Source organism: Podarcis erhardii (genome assembly GCF_964252035.2).
Source record: "Podarcis erhardii genome assembly, chromosome: 3".
NCBI lineage: Eukaryota > Metazoa > Chordata > Lepidosauria > Squamata > Lacertidae > Podarcis > Podarcis erhardii.
The window spans coordinates 104,351,588-104,376,255 of record NC_138507.1 but is presented as its reverse complement, the minus strand read 5'-3'; the positions used below and the strand labels follow the sequence as shown (position 1 = coordinate 104,376,255).

At 44.9% G+C, this 24,668-nt stretch overlaps 1 long non-coding RNA gene across 1 annotated transcript; it reads right to left on the bottom strand.

Moving 5' to 3' along the window:
• Positions 1–19,693: 19,693 nt before the first annotated feature.
• LOC309338077 lies at positions 19,694–23,264 on the bottom strand. The gene is made up of 3 exons (XR_014154674.1): positions 21,540–23,264; positions 20,730–20,945; positions 19,694–19,766 (listed from the first exon to the last, which is right to left on the bottom strand). It is a non-coding gene; the product is annotated as an uncharacterized lncRNA (long non-coding RNA).
• Between the last annotated feature and the right edge of the window lie 1,404 nt (positions 23,265–24,668).

The following is a 24,668-nucleotide window of genomic DNA, read 5'->3' as shown; positions in this document are numbered from 1 at the left end:
GTTCACTCACCACAAAACTCCAAGTTAGACAAGCGTGGATTGCATGGTATCTTTCTAGGTTATCAGAAAGGGTCTTACAGAATAATAATGACTGACTCAAAGGCAATTAAGCTCACAAGAAGTGTTGAGTACAATGCCAAGTGGGGGGAGAATGTGGGAATTTTCCAGTGTTATCCTGATGACAGTGATGAGACTGAGGATAGTCAAAAGCAACCACAACAACCCACACCCACTGATGAAGGTTCTGATTCTGAGTCTGAAACTGAATCGGGTGATTCAGAGGATTTCAAGAGTGCGAAAGCCTCTATGCGACCCTCTGAAAGCTCTGATCAGGAATTGGAGGAACCATTGTTCACAATAGGTCACTTTTCTCCCAAGAAGGAAGAGGAGAGTGTTGAAGATCTACAGCTAATTCGCAGATCACAAAGAGCCACAAAAGGCAGACCTCCAAAGAGATTTGCTGATGAATTTGCTAAGATAGCAGTAACAGCTGTTAAAAGCTCCAAGAAGGTATTTGAACCTTCAAGTTTCCAAGAAATCCAGGATTTGGATTCAAAGGAAGCTGAGCCATGGTTAAATGCAATGAAGGCTGAGCTTGATTCCTTGGAAAGGAACAAAACATGCGACCTAGTTCTAGTAGTTCCAGGAATGAAACTGCTTGGAAGCAAATGGGTCTTCAAAGCGAAGACTGATCAAAATGGCAAGATAGTCAGACACAAAGCCAGATTGGTAGCCAGAGGTTTTGCACAAGTACCAGGTGAAGACTATCACGAGACCTACTCACCCACAGTGAGGTATGAGAGCATTAGGCTTATGCTCAAGCTAGCTGCAGAGGAGAATCTACACATTAGTCACCATGATGTAAATACAGCTTTTCTGTACGGATCTCTAGATGAATCACTTTATATGCTTCCACCTGATGGCGTACAGGTAAAACAGGGATTTGTTTGTGCTCTGAAGAAGTCCCTTTATGGTCTCAAACAAAGTGCAAGGTGTTGGCACACAAAACTCACTGAAGTATTGTTTTCTCTAGGTTTTAAACAAGGGAAAGCTGATCCATGTGTATTTGTCAAAGAGGAGGGGCAAAAGAAATTGTATTGCTTGTTTTATGTTGATGATCTTTTATTCTTTTGGAAGGATGTCACAATGTACAATAATGCCCTAGCTCAACTGAAAGAGCACTTTGACATGAAAGATCTTGGTGAGGTAAACAACTACCTATCTCTTGAAATAGAGAGAGATCAAGATGGTAACATTCTAGTACACCAGTCACGGAAAATTGCTGATGTGTTAAGCAAACTAAACCTGATGGATGCTAACCCTGTAGACACACCGATGATAACAGGTTATCAGGTAGATGACACTGAAGAAGCATTTTCTGACACTACACTGTACAGAAGTGTGCTAGGCAAGCTAAACTTCATTGCCAGATGTTCAAGACCAGACATTGCTGTTAGCTGTAATTTGCTAAGCAGACAAGTCAACAATCCTACTGTTAAGGATTGGAAAGCTCTGAAACGCATAGCGCGGTATTTGAAAGGCACTATGCATTACAGACTAAGATTTAACAATCAGAAGTCTGGTGGTCTTGAGATATTTGCAGATGCAAGTTTTGGAAGTGACACTACAGACAGGAAAAGTACGTCTGGAGTTTGCTATATGTACAATCAGGGTCTATTTGATTGGTCATGCAAGAAGCAAACAACAGTTAGCTTAAGTACTTGTGAAGCTGAACTGAATGCACTGTCTTATTCACTTAAAGATTGTGAATGGTTGTTACAGTTGTGCAAAGACATGAAAATTCCTGTCAAATGTCCAATCCAGGTTTACCAGGACAACAAAGCATGTTTGGCTTTGCTGAATTCTGAAGGTTGTAAGCAAAGCACGAAGCACTTGCAATTGAAGTTGCAACATGCTAGGGAACGTATTCAAAAGGGACTCGTAACGGTGTCCTATATGCCAGGTAATGAAATTCCTGCTGATGTATTGTCCAAGATTGTATCGAGGGATCAACACTGTACCTATGTGCAGAAGTTGGGTTTGTACTGATATTGTACGAACACGCTGCCCAGTGATGTTCACAGAAAGGGGGAGGATGTTGGTTTCTGCTCTCTTCACTGTGCAGCGAAATGCTTGTCACAAGACAATGTTTACATTCCACAGTCTGTGCTGTTGGGTTTTCCCACGGGAAAGGAGACTGGATGTGACGTACACTGGTTTCCTGTTTTTCACCGTTCTTTGCAGTTCAGTGTGTGTTTTTCTCTCCGTGCTTTAGAGGAGAGAGGATGCTTTTCTCTGCTCCGGCAGAGGCAAGATGTTTTTCTGTAATCTACCAGCTTTGAAAGGTAAATAAAGCAACTTAGAGTATGTGCACGTATTCCTCATCATTCCGCTGTGCACGGGACACTGCAAATATCAACAATACTGCCTGGTTCCCTGTAACCTCACTTCTTGCAGCAAGGGAATCGCCAGAAGGCCCTCGGCGCTGGACCTTAGTGTCTGGGCTGGACGATGGGGGTGGAGACGCTCCTTCAGGTATACTGGACTGAGGCCATTTAGGGCTTTAAAGGTCAGCACCAACACTTTGAATTGTGCTCGGAAACGTACTGGGAGCCAATGCAGATCTTTCAGGACCAGTGTTATATGGTCTCGGCAGCCACCCCCACTCACCAGTCTAGCTGCCACATTCTGGATTAGTTGTAGTTTCCGAGTCACCTTCAAAGGTAGCCCCACATAGAGCGCATTGCAGTATTCCAAGTGGGAGATAACTAGAGCATGATCACTCTGGTGAGACAGTCCGCGGGCAGGTAGGGTCTCAGCCTGCGTACCAGGTGGAGCTGGTAGACAGCTGCCCTGGACACAGAATTGACCTGGGTCTCCATACACGGCTGTGAGTCCAAAATGACTCCCAGGCTGCGCACCTGGTTTGTTTACAAGACAATAACTGAGAAAAGGGCAGTCATTCTGAGCTACTTGAGCCGTTTGCACGTCTTCTCATTAAGGATGAATTAACCCCACTCTTTTTTATGTATTTCCCCATCATTTGTTGTACTAGGGCCACATAGCACTATAATCTGGCATGCCCTGGAATCACTCCTGAAACATATGGACAAGCCTTGAGGCACACTCAGGACACAATGCTGAAGGCTGTCCTGGGCCATTCATTATTCATTATTTTTCATTATTTTTTTTTATTATTTTTTTTGATGCTCCAATAAGTACCCAAGGGCATCTGGGTCTGGGCAGTGCTGTATTTTCACACAGCACCCCTAGTGGCTGCTCACAGACCCTACCACGCAGTGCTCATGGGAGTGCACAGAGCTGGCCCAAGACATTTTGCATCCTGAGCAGCTAACAGTGGCTGTGTCCCCCTTAGTCTAGGCATGTAATACCCAAGGCCAGCCAAGTTATTTTGCTGCCTGAGGCAGAAAATCCCACAAGTGCCCTCCCTGGCACTAAAAGTTAAATAACTGGCAAATTGCTGCTCTTTCATGACACTTCAAAATGGTTGCCTGAGGTGGCTGCTTCATTCTGCCTAATGATAGCACTGGGTGCTGGTGCTGCTACCCAGTAAGCCCACCAGGGGGCCCCATTGATATAGGAGGGGGCCACCAGCACTCAGCCTGGCCCTGGCCCTGAGGCGGGGTCAACACATGCAGCAGCATGTTAGAGCGGACTCTACCACCACAGACTACAAGTAGGGGGGTGCCACTTTTGAATGCTCCCATCCCTGCCGCATAAACACCCTCTTCAAGTGAAAAACAAACTAAAACCCTAGCATATCAGCATATAAACCTGCTCCATACCTTAATTCATATGCAGGGAGATCCCCCGCCCCCGGCCCCCCACAATAAGGAAGCATTCAAAGTGTGATTTCCCCACCTGAAATTAGAACCTACTGCCTCGGGTTTCAGGATCGCCTCCTTCCACGGCATAGACATAAATACATGCAGTGGTACCTCGGGTTACATACGCTTCAGGTTACAGACTCCACTAACCCTGAAATAGTACCTCGGGTTAAGAACTTTGCCTTTGATAGTATCTCTTGGAAATTTATGAAGGGAAATTTAAAAGAAATGGGAGTGGGACGGGGTTTTGAGAATGGGATCGATGCAATATACTCAGAACAAAAGGCCAAATTGATAGTTAACAATGTGGTTACAGAAGAGTTCAAAATTGAAAAAGGAACACGACAAGGCTGCCCGATTTCCCCTCTGTTATTTATCTCGGTTCTGGAGGTGCTCTTGAATATGATCAGAGGGGACCGGTTGGTGGAAGGGATTCAGGTCGGAGCGAAACAATATAAACTTAAAGCCTTTGCAGATGACCTAGTTTTGACCCTGCAGGAGCCAGAATCTAGCACAAAAAGAGTATTACAATTGATTCAAGACTTTGGTCGGGTGGCGGGATTTAAATTAAACAAACAGAAAACTAAGGTGTTGGGAAAAAATCTGACAGATACAGAGTCAGAACGGTTTCAGAGAGAGACAGAACTAATTGTGGTTAAAAAAGTAAAGTACCTAGGGGTAAACATAACAGCAAAAAATCTGAGTCTATTTAAGGATAATTATGAAAAATGTTGGTCTGAAATCAAAAGAGACTTGGACAGTTGGACAAAATTAAAACTTTCTTTGCTAGGCCGAATTGCTGCTATTAAGATGAATGTATTGCCAAAAATGTTGTTTTTGTTTCAAACACTACAGATTGTGGACAAGACGGAGTGCTTCCGGAAGTGGCAGAGAGATATCTCCAGATTTGTCTGGCAGGGCAAAAAGCCCAGAATCAAGTTTAAGATATTAACGGATGCGAAAGAAAGAGGGGGCTTTGCCCTGCCAGACCTAAAGTTGTACTATGAAGCCGCAGCTTTCTGCTGGCTAAAAGACTGGCTCCTTCTCGAAGACACTGACGTACTGGACCTGGAAGGTTTTAACAATGCTTTTGGTTGGCATGCATACTTATGGTATGACAAGGTTAAGATCAATAAGGCCTTTAAGAACCATATTGTCAGGAAAGCAGTGTTTAATGTCTGGACAAAATACAAAGACTTATTGGAAAACAAAACTCCAAGGTGGCTTTCACCTCTGGAAGCTAAGGCCCGAAAAAGACCCAGTATGGAGGCCAAATGGCCAAAATATTGAGAAATATTAGAAAAAGATGGAGACAATTGGAAATTGCAGTGTTTGGAGAAAATGAAGGATAAAGTGCGAGACTGGTTACACTACGCTCAGATTAAAGAAGTTTTTAAAAATGACAAAAAGTTAGGGTTCCAGGTGGAGAAATCGAAGTTGGAAACAGAACTGTTAGAACCTAAGACTAAGGTACTTTCAAGAATGTATAACTTGCTGTTAAAATGGAACACACAAGATGAAATGGTTAAATCGGCTATGATAAAGTGGGCACAGGATATTGGGCATAACATTATGTTTGAGGACTGGGAAAGGTTGTGGACCATTGGGTTGAACTTCACTGCATGTAATGCTTTGAAGGAAAATGTAATGAAAATGATATATAGATGGTACATGACCCCAGTTAAACTTGCCAAGATATACCATTTGTCTGATAATAAATGTTGGAAATGTAAAGAAAATGAAGGTACCTTCTTTCACCTCTAGTGGACTTGCCCTAGGGTGAAGGCTTTCTGGGAAATGATATATAATGAGCTGAAAAAGGTATTTAAGTATACCTTCACCAAGAAACCAGAGGCCTTCCTCCTGGGTATTGTCGGCCTGAAGGTGTTAAAGAAGGACCGAACATTTTTTATGTACGCAACAACGGCAGCAAGGATACTCATCGCTAAGAACTGGAAAACTCAAGATCTACCCACACTGGAAGAGTGGCAGATGCAACTGATGGACTATATGGAACTGGCCGAGATGACTGGCAGAATCCGAGACCTGGGAGAGGAGAGGGTTGAAGAAGACTGGAAGAAATATAAGATTTATTTAAAAAAACATTGTAATTTGGTTGAATGTTAAGAAAGGATGCTAGATCATAAACAATTGTGCACCACTAAACTAGATGGAATTAAGATGACAAGTAAATTGAGGGAAAATTATAAACCTATTGGAGAATTAACAGATTAGAGTTAAATGAATGTGACACAAGATTGTAAACAAGATGATAAATTGCAGGCAAGAATTGACAATGATGCAAATGGGAGCGGGAGATGTGAGGGAGTCCAAAGAAGTTACGAAAGTATGTTATGATATATGTTATACTGTTTTCTATCTTTGCATTTATGTTTAAAAACTTTAATAAAATATATATTTTTTAAAAAAAAGAACTTTGCTTCAGGATGAGAACAGAAATCGCGTGGCGGTGGCGCAGCGGCAGCAGCGGGAGGCCCCATTAGCTAAAGTGGTTCTTCAGGTTAAGAACAGATTCGGGTTAAGAACGGACCTCTGGAACGAATCAAGTTCTTAACCCAAGGTACCACTGTAATCTAGAGGTGCACTGTGAGAGGCAGTGCTCCATTCTCCCCAGTGCTTGACACATTCTTGGCACAGAATAAACATTAAACGCAGATCCTAGTAAAGTTAAACCTTTTATTGGATGAACTTCTGCCAGTGACATGCTCGTGTTCCTCAAGATGGAACAATAAAACGTCTCGCTTTCGCAAGGCACAATCTATTCCCCTGCCTGTACATGGGGTGTAGCAAGGGGTGGAGGTGTTCAACCTGCAAACAGATTTCCCCTTTCCCTTGCCAGCACTGCAGCTCATGACGAGCCAGAGAAATGCTGTACATGAAAGCCAGGGAAGAGGTGGGACACTGAAAGCTTAGAGGTAAGGCACAGGACCTTCATTTTAAGGCATAAAAAAAGAAGGTAAAGGACCCCTGGACGGTTAAGTCCAGTCAAGGGTGACTATGTGGCGCTCATCTCGCTTTCAGGTCGAGGGAGCTGGCGTTTATCCACAAACAGCTTTCTGGGTGATGTAGCCAGCAGGACTAAACCGCTTCTGGCTCAACGGGACACCGTGACGGAAGCCAGAGTGCATGGAAATGCTGTTTACCTTCCTGTTGCAGTGGTACCTATTTATCTACTTGCGCTGGTGTGCTTTTGAACTGCTAGGTTGGCAGGAACTGGGACAGAGCAACAGGCACTCACCCAATCACGGGGATTCGAACCGCCAACCTTCTGATCGGCAAGCCCAAGAGGCTCAGTGGTTTAGACCACAGCGCCACCTGCATCCTTTAAGGCATACTGTGCCTCTGGATACCAGTTGCTGGGAATCCCAAGTTGGGAGAGGGCTGTTAGTGCTCAGGTCCTGTTTGTTGATGTCCCAGAGGCATCTGGTTGACCTCTGTGCAAAAAGGATGCTGGACTAGGTGGGCCTTGAGTCCGATGCAACAGTGCTTTTCTTAGGTTCCTAGGACAAAGCAACATACTGTTGCACAACAGCCCAATCTCAGAGCTGCGCAAGATGCCGGAGGTTTCAGCTGCTTACCCAGGGTTCTTGTTTCCTTTTGGAATAAGCCACAGTGGAGGCTATGGTGTTTTTATGATAGATGGTTTATTTACACACATATACAACCCGAGCCTATGATGGAAAGGTTCACAGCATTAGCACCCAAAAGGCGCTTGTTCGTCCATAGCCACAGCCTTGGATTCAAGCAGAAATCAAACATCGCTCTGACTCTCTCACTCCTACTTCTCGCTTGCAACTCATGACATAGCAATGAAGCAGCCTGGCTCAATTTCCATGCAGAGTTTTCATTCCGACGTCTTGATTTCATCTGCACCAGCTTTGTTGATGTTGACAGATCCATCTTTTCCTATACTGTTGTAGTGGCCTTCTTTGCAAGTTGTTTGGTGTACAACTTTGCAGAGGCCTGGGACGATGTTGCTGCCTTTGCCTCAGGCTCAGCGGAACAGTTAAAGCTGGGAGGAGAGGGGGGCAGAGGAACCTGCTGAGCCTGCCTAGCTTGCCAAAGTTGTTGTGGGCCGTGCAGGCCCAACCACTTGGGAACTATTTGAAAAATGTAACTGGAGGCTCCCCTTGGGTTCCCGGAGCCTCCTTGCCTACAGAAATATCTGCTCTCTTTTTCTTCCTCCCTTCTCGTTCCCACTTCCCTTATTATTGACATATGTGGCCTAAATTATGCCGACCACGAAATGAAGTGGCACGACCAATTTCAGCTTTTCAGACGGCAGGTTTTCAATTCCTTGCTCGTATAAAAATCTCCCTGCAAGTACGTGTGACATCACAGACTGTCAACCAATCAGAATGATGCCTGGACTTCTATTTCAAAGTCCCACAACTATTTCACACACACCCTATCCTGGAAAAGGAGAGGATACATTTGGGTTTGATGCTTCAAGGGCACTCCCAAAGAAGTTTCCCTGCTTTAAAAAAATGTTGGGTGACCTTAAATCAGTGGTTCTCAAAGGGTGTGGCACACTGCACTGATGTGGCAGGAAAGGAGGAAAGCAAATGTGGCAGGAAGATTCAAGGACAATTTAAAAAACAACAACATTTAAACGTTTCAGTGCAGTATAGTATAGCATCAATATATGTTGTTGTTTAGTCGTTTAGTCGTGTCCGACTCTTCGTGACCCCATGGACCAGAGCACGCCAGGCACTCCTGTCTTCCACTGCCTCCCGCAGTTTGGTCAAACTCATTCTGGTAGCTTCGAGAACACTGTCCAACCATCTCGTCCTCTGTCATCCCCTTCTCCTTGTGCCCTCCATCTTTCCCAACATCAGGGTCTTTTCCTGGGAGTTTTCTCTTCGCATGAGGTGGCCAAAGTATTGGAGCCTCAGCTTCAGGATCTGTCCTTCCAGTGAGCACTCAGGGCTGATTTCCTTAAGAATGGATAGGTTTGATCTTCTTGCAGTCCATGGGATTCTCAAGAGTCTCCTCCAGCAACATAATTCAAAAGCATCAATTCTTCGGCAGTCAGTCTTCTTTTTTTTGGACACCAAAAACTGTATCCACGAGGGCATAGAGATACAAGGGCACCAGAGGTATAAGTGACTATCAGACTGTGAAAAGCTGGTATCACCAGATCAAGTTCATCAGTTTTGTTGAATTAAATAATTTCAACTGCATTTTGAATAAAGGTACATTTCATTGTAACTTTTTTGAATTTCGCTTTGTTGTTGTATTCCTTAGTGGGTCATGCAGACTGTTGTTCTGAATAAAGTTTATCATAAGGGGAGGGGGCACTGGGGATATTTATGGACCCAAAGGGGCCAAAAAAGTTGTAATGTGACAGATAAATAGATCTCTTCATCGCCTTTTAATGCAACCATTATCCTTACTTCAAAATTTGGCACTAGCCTGGACACACACACAACTGCTATGCACTCATACAATATTACTTGATAGATTAAGAAATAACTTGTTCATCTTTCGAAACAATAACCCCACTTTATATTTTCTGATATTTTGCAACTTTAGCTTACTACCTTCACGCCATAATGTCTCTCTCTGTTGATGCAGGAATGATCACAGCAGGTTTTGGCAAAGCTGGAACTGAGGACATCCCTTTCACCCATAACTTTGAAAGAATACCAAATTACGCTTAGCATGAAAGGAGCTGTATAAAATGAAAACATATCATTATCGTTATGTCATTACTATCATTATGGAGACTATCAAATGCACTTTGGGGAATATAATTAGCGTGGTATGTTATGGAGGACTGCCGCCAGCAATGATTTTGCTGCAGTTACGCTAGCGCTTCAGATATAAACCTCTCTTTCAAGAGCTAATATTACTCAGTAAGCAAAGTTATTAGCTTGGGGCGGAGAGGAAACGGGTGGAAAGATTCTCAGCATCATTAACACGGCCTGAGAGCGGGGTGGTGGGGGGGCGCAGAGTCCCCCTGACAAATTACTTGGCCCAGCACCCCAAGCTTCAGGGCTGAATGAAGCATTCTGGGGCAAATGCAGAGCTGGAAACCCAACGTCACTCACTGCTTCTCATTTGAAAAGGCTGTGGAGGGGAAGGGGAATAAATTCATAGAGCTTGCATTGTTGTATTTAGGCATAAGTGGGCTTAACTATCTCGGAATAGATCATACCCTGAAAGAGAGTCAAATTATGCCAGCCCGGAAGCTGGGTTAGTTTCCCCCCTTTTTCTTAGAACTAAGAAGACGGATATTTTCAAAATATAAAAAAGGCTTAAATAAAAGATTAAAAGCTACCACTGTTGCACCTTCTGCTCCTGCCAGTTCAAGCCCGACTGGGCTTAGGAAATGGCATTTCCTCTGTCACAAACCACCCCACCCCGCACCTAACCATGGGATTTCTCTATTATTATTATTATTATTATTATTATTATTATTATTATTATTTGCATATCACCCTTTGACAGATCTCAGGGCGTTTCACAACATAAAACTGCAATATAGAAAACAGAAAATACACAATAAAAATAAGATGAAAAACTAACCAATAATCCCCCGTCCCTCAACACATTTAAAAGGGCATCAGATGTCAATCAGATGTCACACCACAGCACAAAAAGCATCGCACTCTGATGTTGTTGCTGCTGCTGCTGTTACCACTGATTTATCAATCACCTTCTAAACCATTCTCTTAATGTGATTATACATACGATAATTAAAAACAGTTAAAAACACAAATACAACAAAGGTGTTGAAATAGGGTTGCCATACTAGTACTTGTAAGCATTACATTATAAATAATACCATGTCTCGCCCCCTCCCTTGAGAAGAATCAACGACAATCCTGCTGCCCAATTAAATGTGCTGCCTTTATATTTATATATTTACCAAAATGATTTTTGCATCACCTGACCTTGGCAGTTAGATCAAAGTTGTTCACATTACAATAATATCCAGCAAAATCCAATAAGGATTGGTAAAGTAACATCGCAGGAGCTAAGCCGCTACTAATGGTCAGGGGTTGTCTAATTTCAGCCAATTAACAGTTTCTGAATTGATTAAATTAGTCGTAAGGATTCCATTATCTTCAGCATTTTGCCCTTTACTTGGTGATGTCTTGGTGGATTATTAATTTCAGGTAGGGCTGACGCCTGTGGAATGAAGGCTCATCTCTTTGGCAAATTAACATTTCATGCAACGCTTTGAAGCTGCAAAGGACTATATTTGTGTTATATATAGAAACGATGCCAATTACGAACATGAAAAGAAGACTCAAAACCGTAGGAAGTAGAAGCCAAACTTTCTTCTCCTTGTTTGATGTGTTACCAAAAGAACCCTCAAGGTTGTACCAGCAAGAAGGCACTAAACCCCCCCCCCCCATTTTATTAGCATGTAGCCTGAAGACACAGATAGGTGGAGTCAGGGAATAGTGAAATCAGCATATATCACTGAGGGAAAGACATGGCTTTTCATCTCTATACCATCCTGCACAACAGATATTCATGCCTCCAGTAACTGAGAATCGACTAGATTGGTAAAGAAAAAGTGATTTATATGCGTTGCGTATGCAGTATAACATTGTGCCACCAGATGGTGCTGTGGAGCCCCATTGTTCTCTACCCGTTTTCCCTGTTCAACTTTACAACGTGTTTAACTGAAATGATTCTTTGATATGTCTAGATCCAGCCTAGGCATTGCTGAGAGCCTCCTTAGGAAACCAGAAGCTTTGTAGCTTGCAGGTGCTCCTGTTTCTGTTTCCAGAGGAAACTACAGTCATTCCTTGAGTTACAGATGCTTCATGTTGTGCGTTTTCGGGTTACGGACGCGCCGAAACCCGGAAGTACCAGAACGGGTTACTTCCAGGTTTCGGTGCTCGCGCATGAGCAGAAGTGCCGAATCCCAACCCGTGCGTGCGCAGATGCGGTGCTGTGGGTTGCGAATGCTGCAGGTTGTGAATGTGCCTCCCACACGGATCACGTTCGCAACCCGAGCACCCACTGTAGTGCTAGGCACCTAGTACTGCCAGCAAAAAATTGTTTGGCAGATGGATGGACAACAGAGCGGGCATCAACAGTGGGCCCTGCCAAAGTGCCCTGGTCACAACCCAAGAACACCAAGTGTTGGCCCTGGCCCTTTTGCTCTCTCATGCCTTCGGCAACAGCAAGAAGGAGACGTTTCAGGAGCCTGCAGGGATTGGCAATAGGCTGTCAGCTGGGATGTGGGCCTTGACCAACCCCAGATAATACAATCCTGACCCCTGGCTTGGGGTGTCACAAAGGACTGAATTTCTGCAAGCAAAACCAAGCTGAGAAAAAGAAGAAGAAGAGTTTGGACTTGATATCCCGCTTTTCACTCCCTTTAAGGAGTCTCAAAGCGGCTAACAATCTCCTTTCCCTTCCTCCTCCATAACAAACACTCTGTGAGGTGAGTGGGGCTGAGAGACTTTAGAGATTGTGACTAGCCCAAGGTCACCCAGCAGCTGCATGTGGAGGAGCGGGGAATCGAACCCGGTTCACCATATTACGAGTCCACCGCTCTTAACCACTACACCACACTGGCTCTCCATGCAATCCATGCAGATTGGGGAGGGTTGCCAACCATTTCCCTAGTCCCTGGCCCTGCACCTCTAACATTTCATCTGCGTTCTGCAGACATAGAATTATAGAATTGGAAGGGACCACGAGCGTCATCGAGTCCAACACTTTGCGTTGCAGGAATCTTTTGCCCAACGTGGGGTTTGAACCCATGATCCTGAGATTAAGAGCCTCATGGTCTACCAATTGAGCTATCCTGGGGGTTTCATGAAAAGCTTCCCATAACAATGTCTGCAAATCCAACTGCTGTTAAAGGAGCAAGGGCGTACTAACAGAGTTGGACGACCTGTTTTCCCCCCTGCTGCTGCTGCTTCCCTTAATCACACTTTTACTCTCTGGAAAGCAGAGCATTCCAAAGAGAGGCATATTCTGTCCACAAAGCCTCTTTCACAAGGGTGTTCATGGGTTCATGCAGAAATCCAAGGCCCCTCCTTCTCCCCCCCCCCAGGAATGTGGGCACAATCATTCCCTGAGCTCACACACAGTGCTCACACACAGAAGGCACCCCAAGGTGTTCAACAGAGCCCTCGTTCTTCTCCCCTTCATCCTAGGCACATCTGCATGTTGTGCCGAATAGAAGGAGTGAGTGGGATCTGCAACAAAATGTTGCAGTACATCCTCCTCTTTAGAGTAGCAGCCAGCCAGCCATGACCTCCCCCAAGGTATTCTATTTCCTTTTGTGCGTTCAGACCCAGAAACCTCCCCCTTAAATAAATTCACACTTGACTCAAATTTTGGTTTTGGTTTTTGGCAGAATTTAGGCCACAACTTTATTGATTACAGCAAGTGACTGGTTGCATAGACTCTGGTTTGACTAGCTCCCTGCCATGCAGGTAGCGCTGACCCAGGGTTCCAGCATAGGTCAGCCAAGGGTGAACACCTAGATAAGCGGAAAGCCGGGAACGGGCTAACTCCGCCACCCAAATGTCCCCCTGGACTCAGGCACGGGCACAACCCCCTCTCAAGGGTTGACCAAACCATCGAGTCCCTGGATTCCTTTAACGGAATACCCTTCACATAGGGATGGCGAGAGCGTTCTCCCATCCCTATCACCTGAACCAGAGCCTATCCGCAACCTTACAAGTTGTGACAATTTGCTACTCGGCAGGCGAAACCCAAATGGCAACAGCCAATCAGCCAAGTGGGGAAAATTCCTGTGGTGCCCCTGTCCCAATGACATACGACACATGACGGCACAGCAAGGTCAATAGCAAAAATACCCTAAAATTAGGGAGAGGTGGGCGGGTGTGCCGATGCATGCACTGAAAGAGGAAGCTCTGGGTCACGTGCATGGGCATAAATAGGTCCCTCAAACCGTTTGGCCTGCGTTCCATTGGCCAGATTGCACCCAACTACAAGGGACCTACCAATCGGGTGTTGTGGCTGACCAATCGTACCCACCCACAACACAGGGTGTCGGTTTCCAAGTCTCACCGCAATACATGCCCTCTTTAAGGGAGGACCCGATTTCCAGCTGACACTCAGCGTTCCATGGCTACTGAGCATGCTTGGTCAACGTTAGAATGTTGGTTTTCCAATTGGGTGCTTGTCCTTCTGTACTCTGTGGTCTTTCCTCGACCTCGAGCATGCTGCTAACTCCCTTTGGTTTCCCAGTGGTCTTTGCTTCCTCTCCACTCCTGCTGGCGTCAAGTCGCCATTTGTGCTGGCTATTAAGAGATGTGCTGTGGACACTTCCCATATCACCAGCCAACCACCCTCCATGTGCATTGTCAGTGACTTGAGATCTAGATCCTCATTAGAGCTCTCTGCAATGGTCCATTGAGCTTTAGGAATCACACCCAGGGTAGTGTGTTTTGCTCTGAACCCTTAAACGACAGGAGAGTTCCTTATTTGTGAGTTCCTTATTTGGGCACAGAGTGGAGCTTCTTCTTCTTCTTCTTCTTCTTCTTCTTCTGCGATCAGTCGTAGCTGAGTAAGATTGTCTTCCATAAACACGGTTTTAACAATGAGTCTGTAAGTGACTGTGGAGGCCAATTCTGGAACCACACATCCTTCCACAGTGGGGACAGAGGTTTCCGGATGGGAGTTGATCACGGTGTGGATTTGCCAAGCGTGCCTTCCTCCTAGCACGTTTCACCCTTGCGTCCTGAGTTAGAGTGTCTTCAAAGCCCATGACACCTTTGGTAAAGGCCAGGCAATTGCATGAGTAGGGATACACTTCAGGGTGTGTGTCCGTGGTAGCTGTGTCTATGATGGGCCAGCGCCAGAGGAGGGAAAAAACTTAAACACGTAGCAGAGTTTCCAAAAAATAGACTAGAGGCAACTGTACTTCATGCAGCAGAGCTTTCCTTTCTACTGAAGGCAAATGAGCATAAATGTTCACAAATGCAATACATTTAGGACTGGCACAGTCCATAAAAAAAATTCAGTTGCAGCATTTACATTAAAACTTACAAAACTTATAATAAGACTAAACCTTAACACTCAGCATACAGAACCACAAAACACTAGAACAAAGAAAGTGTGTGAGTGAGACCCAGGCTCCTCCTGGGCTTATTATTATAGTCAGTATGACCTTGACAAAAAGAACAACAAAACCAGTTTAAAACAGCTGTACTCAGCTTCCCAGAGAAATAACCCAAACATCAAAAACCTTCTTCCAGTTTCTCTCACGTAGAAATAAACCTTCTTTCACACAGAGAAGCTTATTGAACTTTCTTGTATTAATCAGAATAGTAAAGATCTCTACCCATCAGATCAATACTTTCTGTACTAAGAAATGCAAACTGACAGTCTAATGTGATGGAATCTGCCTGATATAAATGAGAGGCATGACAGCTCGTGCTCTCCAGGTCTTCATAGGATCATAGAGTTGGAATGGACCACGAGGGTCATCTAGTCCAACCCCCGGCAAGACAGGAATATTTTTGCCCAACGCGGGACTCAAACCCACGACCCCGAGATTAAATGTTTTGTGCTCTACTGACTGAGCTATCCCAGATGGCTCGTTACCTATCAGTGAAGAATACAGCATTACCCAAACGCTATCAATTCATTAATCTAAGGAGCCTCATTTTGCGGAGACTGCGGAAGACGTCAGACTGTTGCGTAAGCTGTCTGCTGGTAGCTGTCAAAGAGTTGAGCTTAACCTAGCTGAGAGAGAGTAAGAGATAGAGAGATTTGCAGCGCTGATTCGGAGTGCAAAAAGTTGCCCCATTACCTGCAACGTACAGAAATTCCTATGGACCTATTGCCCCACCCTGAGCCTGCTTGTTTGGAAAAAAATCTGAGAAATTACGCTGGATCTGCCCTTGAGGCGACAGGTGAGGAGTTCCAAAAGCTGTCTGATGGTGAAAGATGGGCATAATTATAATGATTACTTTAATACATGCTGTACTTAACAGTGTCAGCATGAGCAGAGAAGGCAGGCTGATTTGTAGATAAATGGACAGGGGAGATCTGGGAGATCACAAGATAGACATGCCTGTGGACCAGCGCTGGAACTTCCCAAGACGAGACTCAGCGCTAACAACGTTTGCTATTCATACGTGTTGCAAATGGGGGAAATCCCAGAAAAGTAACTGTGATCACCTGTGATAATTTAACGCACAAATAACAGGGTTGTGGGTTCAAGTCCCACATTGGGAGCTAGAATCTTGCATTGCAGGGGTTGGATTACGTGACCCAGATGGTCCCTTCCAAGTCTATAATTTTGGGATCAGTTGCAAGTGCTCAAATGAAACTTCCTTCAATGAAACATTTTTCTTTCTTATTTTATTGCCTGCAAATGTGACTGCCCTCCTCCATACACACACTGCATCAATGCTGAGGCTGATTTGGGGTTGCGTATCTATCTTCTTCTTCTTCTTTGGCAATCACTTGTAGCCGAGTGAGACTGACTTCCATGAACACGGTCTTAACAGTGAGTCTGTAAGTGACTGTGGAGGCCAATTCTGGATCCACACGTCCTTCCACAGTTTGTGGGTGGGTTTCTGGGTGGGAGTTGATCACGGTGTGGATTTGCCAAGCATGCCTTCCTCTTAGCACGTTTCTCCCTTGCGTTCTGAGTTCGAGTGTCTACAAAGCCCATGACACCTTTGGTAAAGGCTGTGGAGCGTTCATAGGTCAGTGTTTCCCAGTTGTCAGTGTTTATACTACATTTTTTAAGATTTGCCTTGAGACAGTCTTTAGACCTCTTTTGTTGTACACCAACATTACGCTTTCCATTTTAAAGTTCGGAATAGAGTAGTTGCTTTGGAAGATAATAATCAGGCATCCGCACAACATGACCAGTCCAACGAAGTTGATGTTGAAGAATCCTTGCTTCGACACTGGCCATCTTTGCTTCTTCTATATCTATATGCATATCTATATTTTTATAGATTTCTAACCCTTAAAAGGGTTCAGGTTTGTAATGCAGATGTAAGACCTGCACTGGACAGAAGGTTCATTAGCATTACAAATGCCCCTTTTCTTAATGCCCTCTGGTATTTAGGATGCTTAGATGTTGACAAGAACAGTGGAGAGAGATCCAGAGGCAGTTTAGAAACCTCATGTATGGAAAATGCTTTAAGTTGCCAGTCCAGAGCTACACACACATAACTGCATGCAAACATCCACTCTGCCTCAGTGTTACTGGAGCAAACCTAAGCTCCTAACAACATGGATGGTATGATTGTGAGGAGAGAAAGAGACACCAGAACAGTTGTAGATATTTTTGCATGACATTTTGTTTTCTGATACAGGTATAACACTTCTTAATAGTGCAACAGAAATATAAATTAATATGGGGGAGGGGGCAAATCTTAAAGAGAAAAATGAAAAGCAGAATTCAACTCACCCTATAAAAAATTCTCTGAGGCCAAATGTGAAAAATGATAAAAGGGCAGGACGGTCGAGCAAATCTGGAAGTGTATGATATGATACTGCAAGAAGCCAAGTTACAGGGAATCAGGCAGAGGGCCTTCTCAGTAGTGGCACCTGCCCTGTGGAATGCCCTCCCACTAGATGTCAACGAGAACAACAACTACCAGACTTTTAGAAGACATCTGAAGGCAGCCCTGTTTAGGGAAGCTTTTAATGTTTAATAGACTATTGTATTTTAATATTCTGTTGGAAGCCACCCAGAGTGGCTGGGGAAACCTAGCCAGATGGGCGGGGTATAAAAAAATTGTTGTTGTTGTTGTTGTTGTTGTTGTTGTTGTTGTTGTTGTTGTTGTTGTTGTTGCTGTAGTAGTAGTATATGCATTGCATTTCATAGGAACACAGTCAGGAGTATGAAAGGCATCTTTACAAGCAATAGAGGTTGCATTTGGATGTCATGACAAACCATGGTTTATGGTGCACCAGAAGAGTGGCTTGCACTCTTCTCAGGAGGAACTCAGAAGTTTTCCCTTCTGTTTTGGACTAGCCAGAGCTTGCTATATTGCCTGAACCTGACAAATCTTAACGGTGATTTGTTTGAAACAAGCCACCTTCAAATTATGGGCTAGGAAACTTCAGACTGACCACATTTTAGGTTTGGGCTATAATGCTAAATGGTGGCAGGGGTGAAGGAAGGGGGATGCGGAGTGTGTGGTCCACCCCGGATGTCATCCCTGATGGGGTGACAAAATGGCACACCGCGGGGGCGGCACTTACTGTGGGCCCTGGCCTGCAGGGTGCCCGAGCCATGCGTCTGTCCTGGGAGTGACACGGTGGCTTGGGACCTTGCGCTGCCCAAAATGGCAGTGTAGGGCTTGTGTCTGCCAGGCGGACTCTGTGGGTGGCTTGACATGCTGCCCCCCTGGGCGGCTCGCCACAGCACCCCTGTGCACGGATCCCCGCCCTTCCCCCGTAGATGACTCACCTTGCCCCCGCCACTCCAGGTGCCAGAGCAGCTAGCTATGCCCCTGAATGGTGGTCAGTCAAAACTAGAAGGGGCAACTTCTGGTCTCCTCCTGCGGCTGCACAGGAGGAACATGGTGGAAGGGGAGGGAGCCTGCAAGTCATGTGGGGGGGTGTTAGGCTTGTACGCGTCACCATAAACCATTGTTTATTGCATGCCAAAGAGAAACCACAGGGCCACAACCTTATTTTTTAAAGCTGCGATTCCTTGGCAAGTTGCCTCTGTTGAGTCAGTCTGTTTAGTCATAGTTCCCCATATTTATTCAATCTACTGCTGTTTAGAGGGTTGCTGTAATAATTTCCAGTGACATGATTTGCTGCTCTATATATTATTATTACTCAGGGAGGTCTTCCATCCAGAGTTACTGAGTTCACAACGATGGGGTAGCGTGGCTTTAGCGTTTCACAGCAATCTGGTATGGGGGAAATTCCTGGCCATTATCAGCAACCATTTCCCAGAACGTTTAAGTATGTGTATACCCATTTGCCTCTTCTGCAAAGAAGTTCAGCACTGCCAGGGGCCAAATAGTTCTGATAATCCAGTAGTGCTGCTGGAATCGAAGCAGTCAGGTTTCAGCCTAATCTACTTCACAAGGTTGTTGTGGGGATTAAATGAGATGGGGGGGGGGATGTGGGAGACTTTGAGCATCTTGGAGAAAAAGGGGGATATAAATACAATAAATAACATAATTTTGTCCTTTATCCTGTATCTGGCCTCCTTATTTACTTCTTATAAACCGTTTCCTTTATGAATAATTATTAAGATTTTTCTAATTATAACTTAAACATCCACAAAGTCTCCTGCAGACATTAATCGATAAAGGAAGTCTTTTATTTGGTTGTTTGTATTGTTGTATCTTTGCTGGAGGAGACTCTTGAGAGTCCCATGGACTGAAAGAAGATCAAACGTATCCATTCTGAAGGAAATCAGCCCTGAGTGTTCACTGGAAGGACAGATCCTGAAGCTGAGGCTCCAATACTTTGGCCACCTCATGAGAAGAGAAGACTTCCTGGAAAAGCCCCTGATGTTGGGAAAGATGGAGGGCACTACAGAGGACGAGATGGGGTTGGACAGTGTTCTCGAAGCTACCAGCATGAGTTTGACCAAACTGCGGGAGGCAGTGGAAGACAGGAGTGCCTGGAGTGCTCTGGTCCATGGGGTCACAAAGAGTCGGACACGACTAAACGACTAAACAACAACAATTGTTGTATCTTATGCTCACTGTATGTTATGTTCACGTTTAATGAGGGTGGATTTGTGTATTGGGGGTGGGGGTTTATGTTATGCTGTAAATAAAATTCCAATAAAATTAAATTTAATAACAGAATTTTGTTTTAATTTATTTTTTATTAATTTTTTGTGATACAAAACAAACAAATAAACAAGGAAAAGTACATATAGCGTCTCCACTTTCAGTTCATGGAGTCTTTTTCACAGTTCGTTTACATTCAGTGTGAGACACTATTGACCTAGACAAAAGAGAGGGGAGAGAGAGTTGGGGCATGAAGCTCTTTTCATTCTATCACATAGTATTTGTGCTGGGGTCTCGTGTCAGCGCCTCGTGGGCAGGTCCTTTATTTATATAGTTATTTGTTTTTATTGGTGTTGTGAGAGATTGGACGGTCTAGGGTTTGGTTGGTTTCAGTACGGTTTGTTTGTCTGTATGCATGAGGGCTGGGAGGGGCGGTTTTTGTGTAGGGTTGGCTGTTTTGATTCACATGCTGTTTGGGGGGGGGGGATAGGTCAATGTCCTGTTGTGCTGTGTATGTGATAAGCCTCTACCTAAGGTGTCATGGACTTGGAAGAAGCATGAACTCAGGATGCAAGGGAGAAATGTGCTAAGAGGAAGGCACGTTTGGCAAACCCTCACTGTGATCAACTCTTGCCCAGAAACCTATGTCCTCACTGTGGAAGGATGTGTGGATTCAGAATTGGCCTCCACAGTCACTTACAGACTCAAGACCATATTCATGGAAGACAATCTTACTCGGCTATGAGTGATCACCAAGGAAGAAGAAGGAGGAGGAGGAGGAGGAGGAGGAGGAGGAGGAGGAGGAACCACATTGGGGTGAAGGCATCCTCCTTTGCTTGTCCCCATGCTAGTTTAAGTTTGTTGGTTAATTTTTCTAGTAGCGCAGTTTTCCACACACTTTGATACCAGTGGTCTATGCTCACTCTTGATAGGTCCTTCCAGTGTCTAGTTAAAATATGTATGTCTAGATGCTGAGAGTAAGTGACATGAGTTTCTTGTCATGTGCATGTCCTGTAAGATGTTTTGTAGGACGAAACACCTGCTTTGGGGCAGAGTGTTGAAGGACATTGTTGTGTGGAGTAGCTAGCGAGGTCATTTCCACACACAAACCCCAAGTGGAAATATTTGTACGTGCTAATGAAAGCTGTATGGGTCCACCTGCACGTTTAGCACATCTCACCATCATGTGGAAGACTGGGTGACCAGTGTTCCCGCTCAGTCCACTCTCCAGGAACTGTTGGCAGTTGATGGGCAACTTCAAGGTCTCTCCTGCTCTCCCTTAGGGTCTGTTATCTTTAGACTGGACTTGGACCAGATAGCCCTTCAAACAGAGGACTCCTTCAAATAGAGAGCTATGGTCTGCCAGCACTTCAGATACCAGCTGTCATCTGTAAAGCTGCACACGAAGAAGAAGAAGAAGAAGAAGAGGACGAGGAGGAGTTTGGATTTGATATCCCGCTTTATCACTCCCCTTCAGGAGTCTCAAAGCGGCTAACAATCTCCTTTCCCTTCCTCCCCCACAACAAACACTCTGTGAGGTGAGTGGGGCTGAGAGACTTCAGAGAAGTGTGACTGGCCCAAGGTCACCCAGCAGCTGCATGCGGAGGAGCGGGGAAGCGAACCTGGTTCACCAGATTACGAGACTACCACTCTTAACCACTACACCACACTGGCTCTCATTGTCACTCTAGGGCATGCATCCGTGGTGGGCTTGCTAGGGTGAGGGTGCCCCAGCAGTTGCCTGAGGGTGCTTGATGCCAGGCCCGATAACCTGTGATCTTCTGCAACAGAAAGTTGCCTGGAATGAGGAACATTTGCAGATCTGAGAGCTTTCAGGCAGCAACACAGGACCAGGGAGGTTCTAGTTTCTGATTTTCTGGAAAAGTTTCTCAGTCAGACTTGTCAGGGATAGATTTCCAACCTCATTACAGTGTCCAAAAGACCCCTTTTCTCAATGTGCCCCCCAAAAGACCCCTTTTAACATTTTCACCTCAGTTGTCTTCCTCTTCAAACCATTGCAGCTTTGATTATAAGCCGAGCCATTTCTTACAGTGAAGAGGGGAACCTGGACATGAGAACGGGGAACAAGCAAGACCTAGCAGCAAAGAAAGTCTCTTTGCCCAGGTTCATTATCTGCTAAGAAATAAAGGTAATCTTCCCATCAAAGAATGTTAATCTTTTTAAACGTTAACATTTCCACCACCGCCCCTTAGTCCAAATATGTCTTCTCTCTCTGTTTTAAGAGTTCAGAGATAACCGGCCCGTCTTAGAATCTGTCTTTCTTCTTGAACAAATGGCAGATTGTCTCTGGAATGGAAGGAGAGAAGACGCAGCCAGTTATTGATGCTCGATCTGCCAGCCAATCTGGCTTTCCAGCCCAGTCAGGCAGCCTCAGAGACGCCTTCTCCTCAAAGCATTCCATCCTGCATTCCTTGCGGAGCGAAGAGACTCTCTTCAAGGTTCAAAAGCCTTGAGGGGAATGGAAGGCAGCAGCCTGTGCTGGGTGCTTGGCTGTCTTCTAACCACCATTTTATTTCCCTCCCCTCTCAGAAACTGGAAGGGATGTGAGACAGTGGCTCCCTTTGGTTTCAGATATGATTCTCTCCCAGGCATACCTGGAGCTGCTGGGGTCCGAACCTGAGAACTTCTGCAGGCAAAGCAGGTGCTCCACCAATGATCTACAGCCCTTCCTCAATTAATTCATTCCAAAAGTGGGTGCTAAGGGTGGGCTGCAACTGTAACTAGACATTAGGAAATGGTTGCAAATTACTGCATTGGTGCAAATGATATTATTATTATTATTATTATTATTATTATTATTATTATTAATTTATTTATTGAATTTATATACCGCCCTATACCCGGGGGTCTCAGGGTGGTTCACAGAATAAAATCAAGATATAAAACCACAAAATACATAATAAAAATAAAAACAACAACCTAATAGCCCCTAGCCACAAAAAACACCACATTTTAAAAGGGCATAGGATGTAAATCAGATCAACCAAAGGCCTGGTTGAAAAGGAACATGTTTGCCTGGCACCTAAAAGTGTATAATGAAGGCACCAGGCGAACTTCCCTGGGGAGAACATTCCATAGACAGGGAGCCACTGCAGAGAAGGCCCTGTTCTCACGTTGCCACCATCCAGACCTCTTGAGGAGGAGGCACATGAAGAAGGGCCTCAGAAGATGATCTCAGGGTCTGGGTAGGTTCATATGGAAAGAGGCGGTCCTTGAGGTATTGCGGTCCTGAGCAGTTTAAGGTCAAAACCAGTACTTTGAATTGGGCCCAGAAACTAATTGGTAGCCAGTGCAGTAGGGAAGATTGATCTTGCAAGTCCCATCAGTGGAAGCCCTGGGCAAAGACTTCTGTTTATGCAATGGTGCTTTCCTCCTCTACTACCCCTGTGTGCCCCTCAAATTCATACCATCCAACATTTCTCCAATGAAAATAGGAATATCCTATTCCATCATCATCAACATCTTCATCATCATACCCCACCCATCTGACTGGGTTCCCCCAGCCATTCTGGGCAGCTTCCAATATACAGTGGTACCTCAGTTTACGAACTTAATCAGTTCTAGAAGTCCGTTCTTAAACCAAAACCATTCTTAAACCAAGGCACACTTTCCCTAACGAGGCCTCCTGCCGCCGGTGCCCTTCCACCGTTCAGATTCCATTCTTAGACCGAGGTAAAGTTCTCAAACCGGGACATTCTGGGATCAAATCAGAAACCAGGATGGCTTCTGTAAATCAGGGACTGTCCATGGGAAATAGGGACACTGTAAATTGACACTGAAGAGAGGGTGATTGGCAGGGAAAAGAGAGGAGGGATTGTTCCATTTTGCAAACTGAAATGCTTGCACTACAATCATAAGAACATGACATTGAATCCCTCCCAAAATTATTGAAAAATACCTGAATACCTGTGCACCTTGCATTTTTTATAATCCATTTTAAGGGTACAGTGGTACCTCAGGTTAAGATCTTAATTCGTTCTGGAGGTCCGTTCTTAACCTGAAACTGTTCTTAACCTGAAGCACCACTTTAGCCAATGGGGCCTCCTGCTGCCGCTGCGCCGCTGGAGCACGATTTCTGTTCTCATCCTGAAGCAAAGTTCTTAACCTGACCTGAAGCACTATTTCTGGTCTGTAACCTGAAGCATATGTAACCTGAAGCGTATGTAACCTGAGGTACCACTGTACAGACACTGGTCTTCTAGTTGACTGAGAACATTCATCCTATCCTACTCTAAGTAGTGCCATAGGCCTCATCCAGCCAGCAGTGGACTTCGAAGCTACTATTCTATGGCATGTCATGCTGCAGCGGAGAGTTTGCCAAACCACTAATTAAGTTATTAACTTTGAGGCTAGACGAATTCTACCAAATTCAGTCACTTTGAGGCTGGCTGCACAAATGACAGTCTCAGCTCGAGAGCGTTCCCACAAATCACCAAGCAATCAATTCATCATCAATCACAGAGTGAGGAAGTGGTTTGGGAAGTTCTCTGCAAGGTTGAGATTATTTAGGGAGGTGGTTAAATGCAAATCTGCTGATCAATATCGTGCACATTAATTTCAGATCTTTCGCATAAGCAGCACCGAGTAAATATTAGGTGCAAATAAACAACATAATTAAATCCAAAATCCACAGTCAGGAAATGCCTATATTTGGAGCAACCAAAATGTCCTAAGCTATTGAGTGAGGTTTTGAATTCTCCAGAACCCTTCATCAGGCTGGGTGTGACACAAACCAGGGTGTGGCGATGCGGGGGAGAGGAAAATAAAGAACAAAAATGTTGGCTGGTTCATGTTGCCATTGCCATAGGCTCTGTGTTTCATGAGAATCGTTGAACCCGAGCAAGGCTGATGGCTGATTTAGCATCCAGCTTGATGCAACCTCCAAGAATGCTTCTTCTTCTGAAGCACTGCTACTTTGCCCAAAACTGCTCGGCACATGCTCAGAGACATTGCTTCCAGAGCTAAGGTTTGGTAATCAAACTTAGCATTGCTGAGTGCAGCCTCTAATACAGGCTTCCTCAGACTCAGCCTTCTGGATGTTTTCAGCCTACAACTCCCATGATCCCTAGCTAGCAGGACCAGTGGTCAGGGATGATGG